The 12,366-nt window shown below is 37.7% G+C and overlaps 1 long non-coding RNA gene across 1 annotated transcript in view; it reads left to right on the plus strand.

Annotated features, from left to right (window-relative positions):
* LOC122815691 overlaps positions 1-3,159 on the plus strand; it is a 196,126-nt gene extending 192,967 nt beyond the window's left edge. The window contains exon 4 of the long non-coding RNA XR_006366987.1: positions 1,686-3,159. This is a non-coding gene — a long non-coding RNA (uncharacterized LOC122815691). The remainder of the gene's footprint in view (positions 1-1,685) is intronic.
* Positions 3,160-12,366: the final 9,207 nt, after the last annotated feature.

Consider the following 12,366-nt stretch of genomic DNA (forward strand, 5'->3'; position numbering starts at 1 on the left):
TAAATATGTAAAAAAAAATGTTAGAACGCTCTGTCTTATAATTCAGTAACTAAGAAAATCTTAACATCTTCAAGGAGTGGCATAAGTAGTCCATATGCAAAATGATATGCTGTATATCAAGCACTGAAACAGGAGATGCCAAGTACATGTCATATTTATATTGATTCTTGGTCAGTAACAAAATGACTAGCAACCTGGTTGCCTACAGGCAGAAAAATTATTGCAAAATTCATTCTAAAAACACAATTTGAAAAAAAAATTATGGCAATCAGTTTAGAAAATAATAAGTCAAGGTACTGTGACAATTTATCATGTTAATGCACATTGTTCTGCAGATTCTCTAGAACGGTGGTTTAATTCTGTTACAGATGAACAAACGAGTATTTCAGAAGCTAATATACCAGATTATTCTGAGCAAATGGGGATGGCAAAATGGGCACATCAGAAGTGCAGACACCTGGGAGAAAAGGCCACTTACAGGTGGGCACAAACGAGAGGAATTGCACTTTCATTAGACTTAATTAAAACTGTTATATTACAATGCCCAATAAGTCAGCATACTCAACAAAGAACAATACCTCATATAGTTCAGGGACATATAGGACGAGGAAAGTTGCCAGGACAAATATGGCAAATTGATTATGTTGGTCCTTTACCATTAAATAAAGGCTGCCAATATATATGTACAGCAGTAGATACTTATTCTGGGTATCTTATTAGTTTTTCATGCCAACGAGCAACACAGGTAAGTACTTTAAGAACTTTAGACTTAATCATTTTGTATTACGGGATGCCTTTACAAATACAGAGTGACAAGGGTTCCCATTTTAAGGGAAAAAATGGTAAAGGATTTTGCAAAACAACATAATATTGAATGGGTATCTCATATACCCTATTAACCACAGGCAGCAGGGTTAATTGAAAGAATGAATGGCTTACTTAAAGATCAATTAAGAAAATTAGGAAATAGGACTCTGCAAAACTGGAGAAATAATTTAAATATGGCATTACACATTTTAAATAATAGACTGATTTCAGAAACAGAAATACCATTAATGAGAATGTTAACTCCAACATTGCAGATCAAACCATATGTGACGACTGAAACAATTACATATTGGGAAACTCAAGCAGGTGCATTAGCTCCTACTAGAGCTAAACCTGAAACTGCAGGATTGAGTCTATATTCAATGAATGCTTGTAAAATACCGCCAAGGACAGTTCAGCTGATTGAGACTGGGATTGGAATTCAAATTCCAGCAAAGCATTTTGGTTGGATAGTGCCTCAATCAACACTAGCTTTGGAAGGTATTCAGGAGTTATTGAAGCAGGTTATCAAGGGGAACTTAAAATTATTCTGTTAAATACTTCAGATGAGAATGTTCATGTACAGAAAAAGGATAGGGTAGCCCAAATATTTATTGTATCTGTGTTAGGTGGCACAGTCACCAGAGGGCAATCACCGCCTGTGGCTGCCTTTGAGAGGGAACAAATATCCAGCATGCATGCAATCAATTCAAGTACAAAAATATGCATGAACCCAATAAACAACTTGAAAAAGCAAAAGTTATTGCTATTAAAAATAGTAATAATATTTTAATTATTAAACCAGGAAAGGAAAGAAAATATACCAGCAGATCAGTGTCATTTGCAAGAATAATCGGTCTGCTTTTCTTTGATTTCAGATTCTAACTCCAAAGCTAATTGTTGCTGGTTTCACATTGTATGGAGTCCCTCTGGCAGAGTGTGTAACACCAGGAGTAAGAGCAATTAAAATTAATTCAACGGTACTCCAGTGGGGAAGCGCTACTAGTACACGAAATAGAACATAAGAAAATTTTACCTGCCCTGCTGGACAAGGATGTCCTACTACCAATTTGACTTTTGAAGGAAATTTAACTATTTGGAGGGTAAGAAGAGAGCATCGTTATGTTCAGTTACTAGATGACAGACAAGCTACGGTAATAATTCAAAATTACACAAATATAAAATGTTGTAATTGTAAATATGAACAGACATACCGAGAGAATTGGTACTTTTGCCAGAATGGAACTGATATTTATAATAAATAAATTGATTTACAAAACATTACAGTATTGTTTGGTATGAATGCAACTCAGATTATAAATGGAATATGGGCCTCTCAAATAATTATATTGAACAACCACTCCAGGGCTCACTGTGACTAAATAATTAAAGTGTCTTCTACATCTAAATATGTAGGACAAACATATCAAAAAAACTGTACTATATTTTAATGTTACTTTTCCAAAAAACAGTAAATGTAGACAGAAATGAGCTTGGTATAGTACCTTATTAGGAGGTATTAGTACAGGGTTAGGAACTTTAAATGCCATTGATGTTGAAGTCGTAGCTAATAAAATCAAAACTGTGGGTCAGAATGTTTCACAAGTTATACATTTACAAGCACAGTGGAATCCTACAGTTTGGCATACCCAAAAACAGCTAGTTAGTTATGAGAAAGAATTTTTGGATCAATTTAATGCTTCTGTAGTTCATAATTTGAAATTTGACAAAAATGTTACTAGGTTTGTAAACTGGACAATGTGCTTTACAATCTTTTTATGTTTCAATACAGAAGAATTTTGTGCAGACAAAATTAATGGTTAATAATGAATGTATATGGAGACAATTATTTAACAAATGGATACCTAATACTAATTGGTTAAGTCTGTTTTCTGAAAAAAACAAGATGCACAGATAATTTTTGTACAGTTTATATCATGCATTATAATGTCACAAATGCAAAAATAATGTGTCAGTTTGTAACCTTGCCATTGGTATTCGGACCTCCTGTGTATCCATTCCAGTATTGGTTACCTCATGTAGAAGGAAATTATATTGATTTCTCGAACAGAACACACAAACTGGAAAACTGTACTGAAATGATGGGTGGACTTGTTTTTGGACAACATTCCTCTATGTATGAACCGTGTTTTCTTCAGTATTCCATCAGCATCTGCAAATTGACTATATTACCTCCCATGTTTGAAATGTTTGTAGAAATAGCACCTCAATGTATATGCTTAGTGACAAACCAAACATTATTGTATGTTTTAATGCATCCTTTTGTAAGTTGTTTAGATAATGTAACTCATTTACATTGGCACAATAAAACTTATGTCTTTTCTCCTGAAACACATTATCAGACAAGCTGGAACATCATAATTTGACATTTAGCTTAAATCTTTTACAAAAAGTATTAAATAATACTCAACATCTTGAAAAACATTTACAGGTAGTAAATCATAGTATTTTACATCATGAAATAAACATTATAACAGGAAATAAATTGGTTAGTTTAGTCAAGAAGGCAGAATCTGATACTGCACACAATTGGTGGGATATATCTACTGGATGGTCAACATCTGCTACCAATTTGTTAAATTGGTTAATACATCCAATATTAATTTTAATGATTGTTTTAATTTTGAAAGAACACGTAATCCAGTACCATAAAGGATGTCCTGTTGTCTTCAAGGAACCAGTACGTTGAGTAACCAAACGAAAGTTTATTGCACAAAAACAAGGTTCAAATCCATGAAATCACACACTGTCCATTAAGCGCTTTCATCTCCTACCACGGGAGACTTCATCAGAATAACGTTTTATCTCATAGAAGGTCTTAAATAGATTCCCTGTTTTGAATCAACGAATAAAAACTTTACATCAATTACCCCCAACTTTTAAAGTCACAGTAAAAAGACAGTTGTATAAATTCTGTAAATCTTTAACACCATAAGATGTTACATATATATATTTATATACCTATTAGACCTCCCATAAAGGATACTAATATATTGTTATTCTTATCAAAATATAAATAATTAAAAATTACATGAAACATATCACATTCTTTTTTTTGTAAAGTGCAAGTGCCTATTTTTTCATTTTGTAAAAAATACAAATGCCTATTTTTTCTCTCTCTCTCTTCAAAGAGACCAGGTATACATATACATGTGTATATTTGCAACCCTATATGTTATAGAAACTCTAGTGATGCAATTTTCCATATTAATTAATGGATTGTTGGCAGTCATTTTAAGGCTCCTTTTTGACAATTTCTGGGAGGCATACATGTATATATTTATGTATAAGGTAATAATGCATGTATTTATTTTTTATTATTTTTTATGTATTACATAAACATTTTATATAATTGCATATTTAGGTAGATTTTTTATAACATATAGTTGTATTTTTAGAATGAATAATTTTATGAATTTTATATGAAGTATTTATTTATTTACATATTGTCAAAGTATGAAATGTAATGCACAAATACAACACTACAATAATGTAATAGTATATTAACATACTGGTATGTGGGTTATTATATTTGTAATGAGTTAATTAATATGGAAAATTGCATCACTAGAGTTTCTATAACATATAGGGTTGCAAATATACACATGTATATGTATACCTGGTCTCTTTGAAGAGAGAGAGAGAAAAAATTGGCATTTGTATTTTTTACAAAATGAAAAAATAGGCACTTGCACTTTACAAAAAAAAGAATGTGATATGTTTCATGTAATTTTTAATTATTTTTAATTATTTATATTTTGATAAGAATAACAATATATTAGTATCCTTTATGGGAGGTCTAATAGGTATATAAATATATATATGTAACATCTTATGGTGTTAAATATTTACAGAATTTATACAACTGTCTTTTTACTGTGACTTTAAAAGTTTGGGGTAATTGATGTAAAGTTTTTATTCGTTGATTCAAAACAGGGAATCTATTTAAGACCTTCTATGAGATAAAACGTTATTCTGATGAAGTCTCCCGTGGTAGGAGATGAAAGCGCTTAATGGACAGTGTGTGATTTCATGGATTTGAACCTTGTTTTTGTGCAATAAACTTTCGTTTGGTTACTCAACGTACTGGTTCCTTGAAGACAACAGGACATCCTTTATGGTACTGGATTACGTGTTCTTTCAAGTTTTCTTGTTTTGTGCTGTTTGGTTACCAATTGTTTTGATTTTGTTGACATTTTGGAATTATGGCTTAACTTATTGTATTTATAAAAAGGCAAATACAGTCTTGAATGTCAAATATAAGTGAGTCAAAAGTCAAGGGGCCGAATGTGATACAAATGTGATACGAAAGGGGGATACATTGAATGATTATTTGACTGTTGCCTCACTATATCTCGACATTCTCTTTATTTCTTCCTTGACATATGAAGTAATGCTATATTCTGAAAGTGTCAGCAGGCATGAGAAATGTTGTGTTCCACAACAGTTTAGGGATTTCAGCAAAGTCAATACATTTGATTATGAAATATGTCTTATATGTGTACATGTGCTGGAATATTCTAGTAAAGTACTAAACTTGCAAAGTCATTGGAATATTCCAATGTAACACTTGAAAATTGCAGAATCATTGTATTTGGCAGGAATTGCTGTTCCTTCTGGGGTGGGTGGCCAACACCACAGAATGCTCTAGCAAGATCTGGCCTACACTGGGAAAGTACTGATTCTCATGATTTGTGGTAAATAAATTGGTTATATATAGCTGGGGCTCCCTGCACTCAGGCTGAAGCCTCACCTGTGGAGTGGATGCACTGTCCAGGACTGTTTTCCCGATGAAGACTCCTGCCTGACTGCAACAGGGCTTCCCAATCAAGAATGAAGACAGGATAAAGCTTTCTCTTTATCTGTGATGTATATGTTTTTCTTTAAATGTATTGTTTAATTTTATATTTTAGTTAAATAGAGTTTACTTAGTTTTCTGTTTTAGTGTGATTTACTGTTCAGTTACATAGAGTTTATTTTGTTTTCTGTTTACTGGAAAAAATAAAGCTTGTTACTAAATAATTTCTTTAGTGTAAAGTAAATTACTTTGAATCCTGCTCATTAGGCAATACAACCCCCATACCCCCTACTTATATATACCATCTCCAACATTGCACATACACACACACAGAAAGGAAACTCACACCCACACATTCTACAGCCCCTCGCACACACACAAACATCACAGATATACAAACACCAACACATCCAACACTTAGACACCCATACTTTCATCTGCCTACCTTAACCCACATGTATAACTAACAAACACATTCACACACACTAAAACTCTCACACAAAACCCTAACAAAACACTTACTTACCTTAAATCACACCCATATCCATACACAACACAAATCACCATCCAGTCACAACACCACACACAAGCCATAACCATGAATTCAAGATATTCGGATTCACAATTATGCACTTTCGCGATTTTCAACGTTCGACATTATAAGTTCAAAAAACTGAAATTCGGGATTTCAGTTTTTTGAAATTATAAAGTGAAGCCATATAATATATATATATATATATATATATATATATATATATATACATATATATATATATATATATATATATATGGCTTACAATCAAAATGTCGAAGTGGATTAGCTCGACAGTTAGAAGGATGAACACAGAGTGGCAGAGAGGCAAAACTACAAACATAATTCCTGTCAACTGATTGAATCAAGATGGCTGCCGTCCTGTAAGCAGTGTAAGTCTATAGCTCTGCTACTTTCAAAAATACAACAGTCAAATTCAAAAGGAGAGAGGTTAATTTAGCATTCAATAACTTTACAGAAGCATTAAGGATCCTACCTGATTTAAATACCTGCGTCCGGTTTGGATTGCTGAGGAGCCTGTTTGAAGGATTGAATTTGATTTTTTTTTTTTCCTTTTGCCTCCTGCCTCATTGCTGCCTGCAGTGCATGTGGTCTGGATCTCTGGGGCCTATTCTCAACTGAAAATAAAAGAGACAAAAGGGAAATCTAGATATGCCTCAGGAACTTGACTCCATGGAAACTCAAATTACTAAAGCGAAATTCTCTGCTATAGCATCTCCAGAGAAGGAGGTAACTTCTAAAAGAGCTAGAACTGCTAAGCAACAGGATAACTCAAAACCACCAGCAAAAGTGAAAACTGACCCTACTAGCATGAAGGAATTAAAGTTAGTTCTGCAACCTATTCAAACAGCAATCCAAAGCTTCTCACACCAGCTTAAAACGTTCAGTGAATCCATAGACAGAATATTAACAAGAATTGATAAAACAGAAGCTAAGGTGTTTGACAATGAGTTAAAAATTGAACAACTACAGAAAGAACAAAAAAATAATGCCACAAATATTATGGACATCCAGCAGAAATTATTGGACCTTGAAGCCAGATCCAGGCATAATAATCTCATTTTAAGAGGGATCCCGGAGCATATAGATCAACTTGCATTACTGGAGAACATATCTGCAATTTTTGCATTATTTCTGGACAAAGCACCTTTCTCAGACCAAATAATAATTGAACGTGCTCATAGAGTTCTAAGACCATCTTTTGACAAATCCAAGCCGAGACCTATATATGTGAAAATACTCAACTATCAACATGTAAACAAATTACTAATTGCAATAATTAAAAACAAAGGAGGCAAACCATGGAACCAAAGCCAAAAGATCATAGGTCTCATATGATGCCAAGAATACTCTCCAAGTAGTCAAATAGGTTCATAGGTTCATATGTTCATACTAGGCTATCTGCCCAAGGGCATTTATAAGCCTAGCCCATAGTTATGTGGCTTTCGCCACCCCTTTAGTTTGAATAAAACTATGCCTATTATTTTGCTGTGCCTCTGTCAAGCAGTGACACTGAAGTAATCCCTGGGGTATATCTGCGATCTCCCATCCATTGGTCAAGATTCCTCTTGAACAAGGCCAGCGAGGTGCTCTGCCTCACATGTACCGGGATTTTGTTCCACAGCATAGGGAGTCTCTGGGTGATGAATTTGTCCCTCCAGCACGTTCTATTAATAACCGTGTCAAGGTTTAAGTCTCCCGCCCTTGTGGTTCTGAGGGATCTAGATTTTTGAGGTGAAGCATATTCATCAAATCTGGGTTTGACATGGCCTTATATGTCAGGCACAGTCACCTCTGAGCAAGCGGTATGAGACTGAATAGAGCTGGAGTTCTTTCAGTCGGGCAGCATAAGACATATTTTTGAGACCCTTTATCCTTTTGGTGAGGAACTTTTGGGGCCTTTCCAGCTGCTGCAGGTGTCGGGTCAGATACATTCGAATGGGGCATTGTACTCAATCATAGGTCTAATGAGTGATGAGTACAGGGGGACGATGACCTCCCTTGATCTAGATGTGAATCCCTTCATGATCAGGTGGGCAATGTAGAAGGTTTTCCTAACTACTTTAGCAACATGAGTGTCAAACAAAGGCTACTGTCAACCTGGGTCCCCAGATCCCTGATGACTTCTTCTGTGCTCAGTGGATTGCCACCTATATGGTAGCTAGGGGTAACCTTGTTTTTCCCGAAGGGTATGACTATGCATTTCTTGGCGTTTAACTTTAGGCCATGGCTCTGGCACCAGTTATCCATTTCTGTGAGGCCCTTCTGAAGGATATATGTGTCAGATGTGTTTTCGACTATGGCCCAGTTTGCAGTCATCTGCAAACTTTGTCAGCCATAACCCTCCTGTGTTTGCTTGTACTTCAGAAAAGTAGATGCCGAACAAGAGTGGACCCAGAACTGAGCCCTGTGGGACACCACTTGTGACAGGCTTTGAGTCTGACATGGCTCCAGCAACTCTGACCCTGTGGGTTCTGTCACTTAGCCAGTTTGCAACCCATCTTGTGATGTATGGGTTTACATTCAAGCTGATGAGTTTTTCGATGATACCTGAGTGGGGTATTGTGTCGAAGTCCTTTGCCAGGTCGAGGTAGGCTGTATGGACTGCCTTTCCCTCATCAATGGCCTTGGTGACTGTCTCGAAAAAGTCAACCAAGTTTAAAAGGCATGATCTGCCTTTGACAAAGCCAAACTGGGTTGGATCCAAAGTCTGCAAGTTCCCTATGTCTTTATTTATGAGTTCCATTATGATCCTCTCCATGGCTTTGCAGATAAGGCTTGTCAAGCTAATGGGACGGTAATTACCAGGGTCGGTGGAGGCACCGCCCTTGTGAAGTGGGACCACAGTCGCCGTGCGCCACTCCTTGGGTACGTATCCTGAGGTGAGGCTAAGATTAAACAGCTGTCCTAACTGCGGGTTTAATTCCTCATTGAGTTCGTGGAGCACACAGCCGGGGACACCATCCGGTCCCATGGATGCTGTGTTTTTTGCCTTGGAGAGGGCAGTTCTCACCTGGGCGTTGGAGATGTTTGGGGGGGCTACAATCCTCTAGTATAGATATCTCTCCTTTTGGGGGGGGGAGAAGTTTGCACTGAACCTGTCAGCCAGTATGTTGGCAATGTGTGTAGGTTCAGTAATCTTCACATCATTTTGAACTAATTCTGAGCATATCTGGGAGCTTCCTCCTAGGTTTCTAACATAGCTAAAGAAGGCCTTATGATTGTCTTTTGAGTCCTTGGCGATTTTTCTCTCAAAATTTGCCTTCGATGATTTTATGAGAGCTCTTAGTTTTTTACTTATAATGATCAAAGGTGTCTTACCTTTCAAGGATTTTGCTCTATCTTGTAGTAGCTTCCTCCTTTTGTTGCAGAGCTTGTTTATGGCTGGGGTCCACCAGACTGGATGCTTGCCTTTGGTACAAAGAGTCTTAGTTTTGTTTGGGATTGCCTGATCCATGCAGTCCTGTAGGTGCTGGTAGAAGGCATTTGTAAGTGATTCAGCAGTTTGAGTAATGTTTACCACTGGCTCAGGGGCCTTAAAGGAGACCACGCTAGTTTTTAGAAGTGTGAAGTCGGCTTTTGAGAAGTTTTCACTGTGATCTTTTTATTTCAGGTAGGGTGGGATGAGGACCTCCAGCGAGATTAGTTTATGATCTGATCTCACCAGTGAGGGGTATACTTCCGGTGTTGAACATTGTGATCCCATGTTCGTGATGATGAGATCAAGTATGTTTTCTCCTCTTGTGGGGATGGTGACTAGTTGTTCCATGGCATTTGAGTTTATGAACTCCAGGAACCTTTGGGCTAGAGTGTTTGGGCTTGAGTAGTGTTCCCAGTCTATATTAAAGTAGTTGAAATCACCTAGTATGATGGTGTTTGGAGATACATTTATCCCCTCCAATGTTTTCAGGAAGGCCATGTGAGGTTCCTGAGTTTGAGAGGGTGGCCTGTAACATGCTACAAATTGCAGAGCAGTCTTGCCTATGGTTAATTGCACCTGGATGGTCTCCGATGCATCGTGCGTTGCCACCAACCTTGAGGTGTGGGTGTCCTTTATGAATATGGACACCCCTCCTTTCTTGGTGTTGTCCGGATTTTGGGGCGGGCATGATATGAGGTGAAACCTGATAGTGCTGGGGTGCTCTCAGGAGCCTTGAACCAGGTTTCTGTCACAGCACAGACATCGATGTTCTCCATACTGAGAAGGGCCTCGATGCGTGCATCTTGAGATTGAGACTTCTGGCATTGAGCAGCATTACCCTTAGTTTTTTCCTTTTTGTGTTCTAGGGTGGTAGGTTTAGAATTTGAGCCTTGCCTAAAAAGGCACTATGGGGTGGCAAGAGCCTTTGCCAATATCCGGAAGCCTAGGGTGACAGGTGCAAGCTGTCTCTTCTTGAAGCAGCGTGGCTTGTCCAGCATGTCATCCCAGGCAGACAGACATTGGATCCCCTTTGAATGACACCAGAATTTAAGCCAATTATTAAAGCTGATCATCTTATCACTGTATTGTGGCATCATTCTAGGTGAAGGTAGGATACTGCTCAAGGTCAGGGACATACCTGCCTGGGCTACATAATCAGAGAGCTCCTCAATGTCTCTTTTCATGTAGTCCAAGGAGGTACGTCTCAGGTCGTTGACACCAGCGTGGACAATGACTGAGTCGTACTTGTACCTGCTGTTGAGAGACCTGAGTGCTTGCGTTATGTGGCGGATTCTAGCACCCGACAGGCAGCTTACTGTGACCTTCTCCTTACTCAGTCTGGTGAGCGGGATGTCAGTGTGTCTGACTATGGAGTCACCTATGACAAGTATGTTTGGTGTGGTATTTGGCCTTAAGGGCAGTGACTGCTTTGCACACTGATTTTGTTTTTTATGTGTTGTTTGTGTGGTGTATTGAGTTTGCAGTTGCTTGGGTGTCTGCTTTGGAGGCCTCTGCTGTTTAGGTAAATTTTTACTCAGAGCCTCCGAGTATGTCTTAGTGTGTTTATGTGTTTGATTCAGTGGTGTGGTTGAGTTATGTGAGACTGGTATTGTGGTGTGTGTAGTTGCCTTCTCCTCCTGCCTGGTCTTGCCAGTCCTGAGTTGAGAGAGCTCAGCTTCCAGTCTGGCTAAATAGCTGAATCTCTCACAAGTGTTAGTGTTACGTGGGAGGAGGAGAGGGTTGTCCGTGTACATGAGGCAATTGTAACATTGTCTCAGAATTACCAGATTCACCAACTGGGCAGGAGAGGACGCCAGCATCTGACCCTTCGACATGCTAGAAAGAATTATGAGTTGGTATGAGACAGAAAAGTAGTGGGCTTAGCAGGGAAGTGGGCACTCCTGGGGGGTTTTGCTAGTGAGAGATTTGTATAATATAGGAGTGCTTGACCTGCAAAGAGAATGCTTATAAGACAAGGGATATGCTTATAAGACAAGTGCTGAGCTTTTTGAGAAGAAAAAGCTATTTGGAACAAGTGCTGCACTTTTTAGTGAAGGTGTAAACTGTTTAGGTTCCTAACAGAGCAGTTCTAAGGGAAAAATTGAAGAACAGACTTTCTGGAGCCAGAAAGAGTTTAACCTTGTTTAACCGGCGCTGCCCGATGCTGCTCTAGTGGCAACTCCGCGCTAAATCGCGCTAAAGCACGTTAAAGCGTGCTTAAAATGTCCTTAAAAGTCGTATTTATTAACATAACATCCAGACAAATAGTAGGTAAGCGCTTTCGCCAGAAGGCTTCTTCAGACCATTGTAACTAATTAACCAACGGCTGCACTTAAATACCTATAAAGGCGGGAAGACACAATTAAAAATACACACATATTGCTTTTTAAAGTGACAATACTATGAAAATCAATGAGTGAGCTCCAAATATATAATAAAAAGCACAGAGTATCATCCCAAGAAATATCTAAAAATTGAACATATATATATATATATGAGAAACTCTCTAAAATCATCTCGTGTGTCCAAATATAAACAATAAAAACACATACAAATATGAATAACAGTAAATGTAAAATCAACCTTGCACAGACACAAAATATAGTCACTTGTGCAATCTACGGGTTCTCAAAAAAGGTTTAATCGGAACCATAGAGTTAAGACCAGGGGTCCTATCTGATCTAAGCCTCATGATCCAAGTGGCTTCTCTGGTCTCGGTATATGTCCTAATGTCACCTCCCCTAGGTCCTGGGGCAATCTGCTCTA

This window comes from Protopterus annectens, chromosome 11.part0 (genome assembly GCF_019279795.1).
Source record: "Protopterus annectens isolate FY-2018-M chromosome 11.part0, PAN1.0, whole genome shotgun sequence".
NCBI classification, from domain to species: domain Eukaryota; kingdom Metazoa; phylum Chordata; order Ceratodontiformes; family Protopteridae; genus Protopterus; species Protopterus annectens.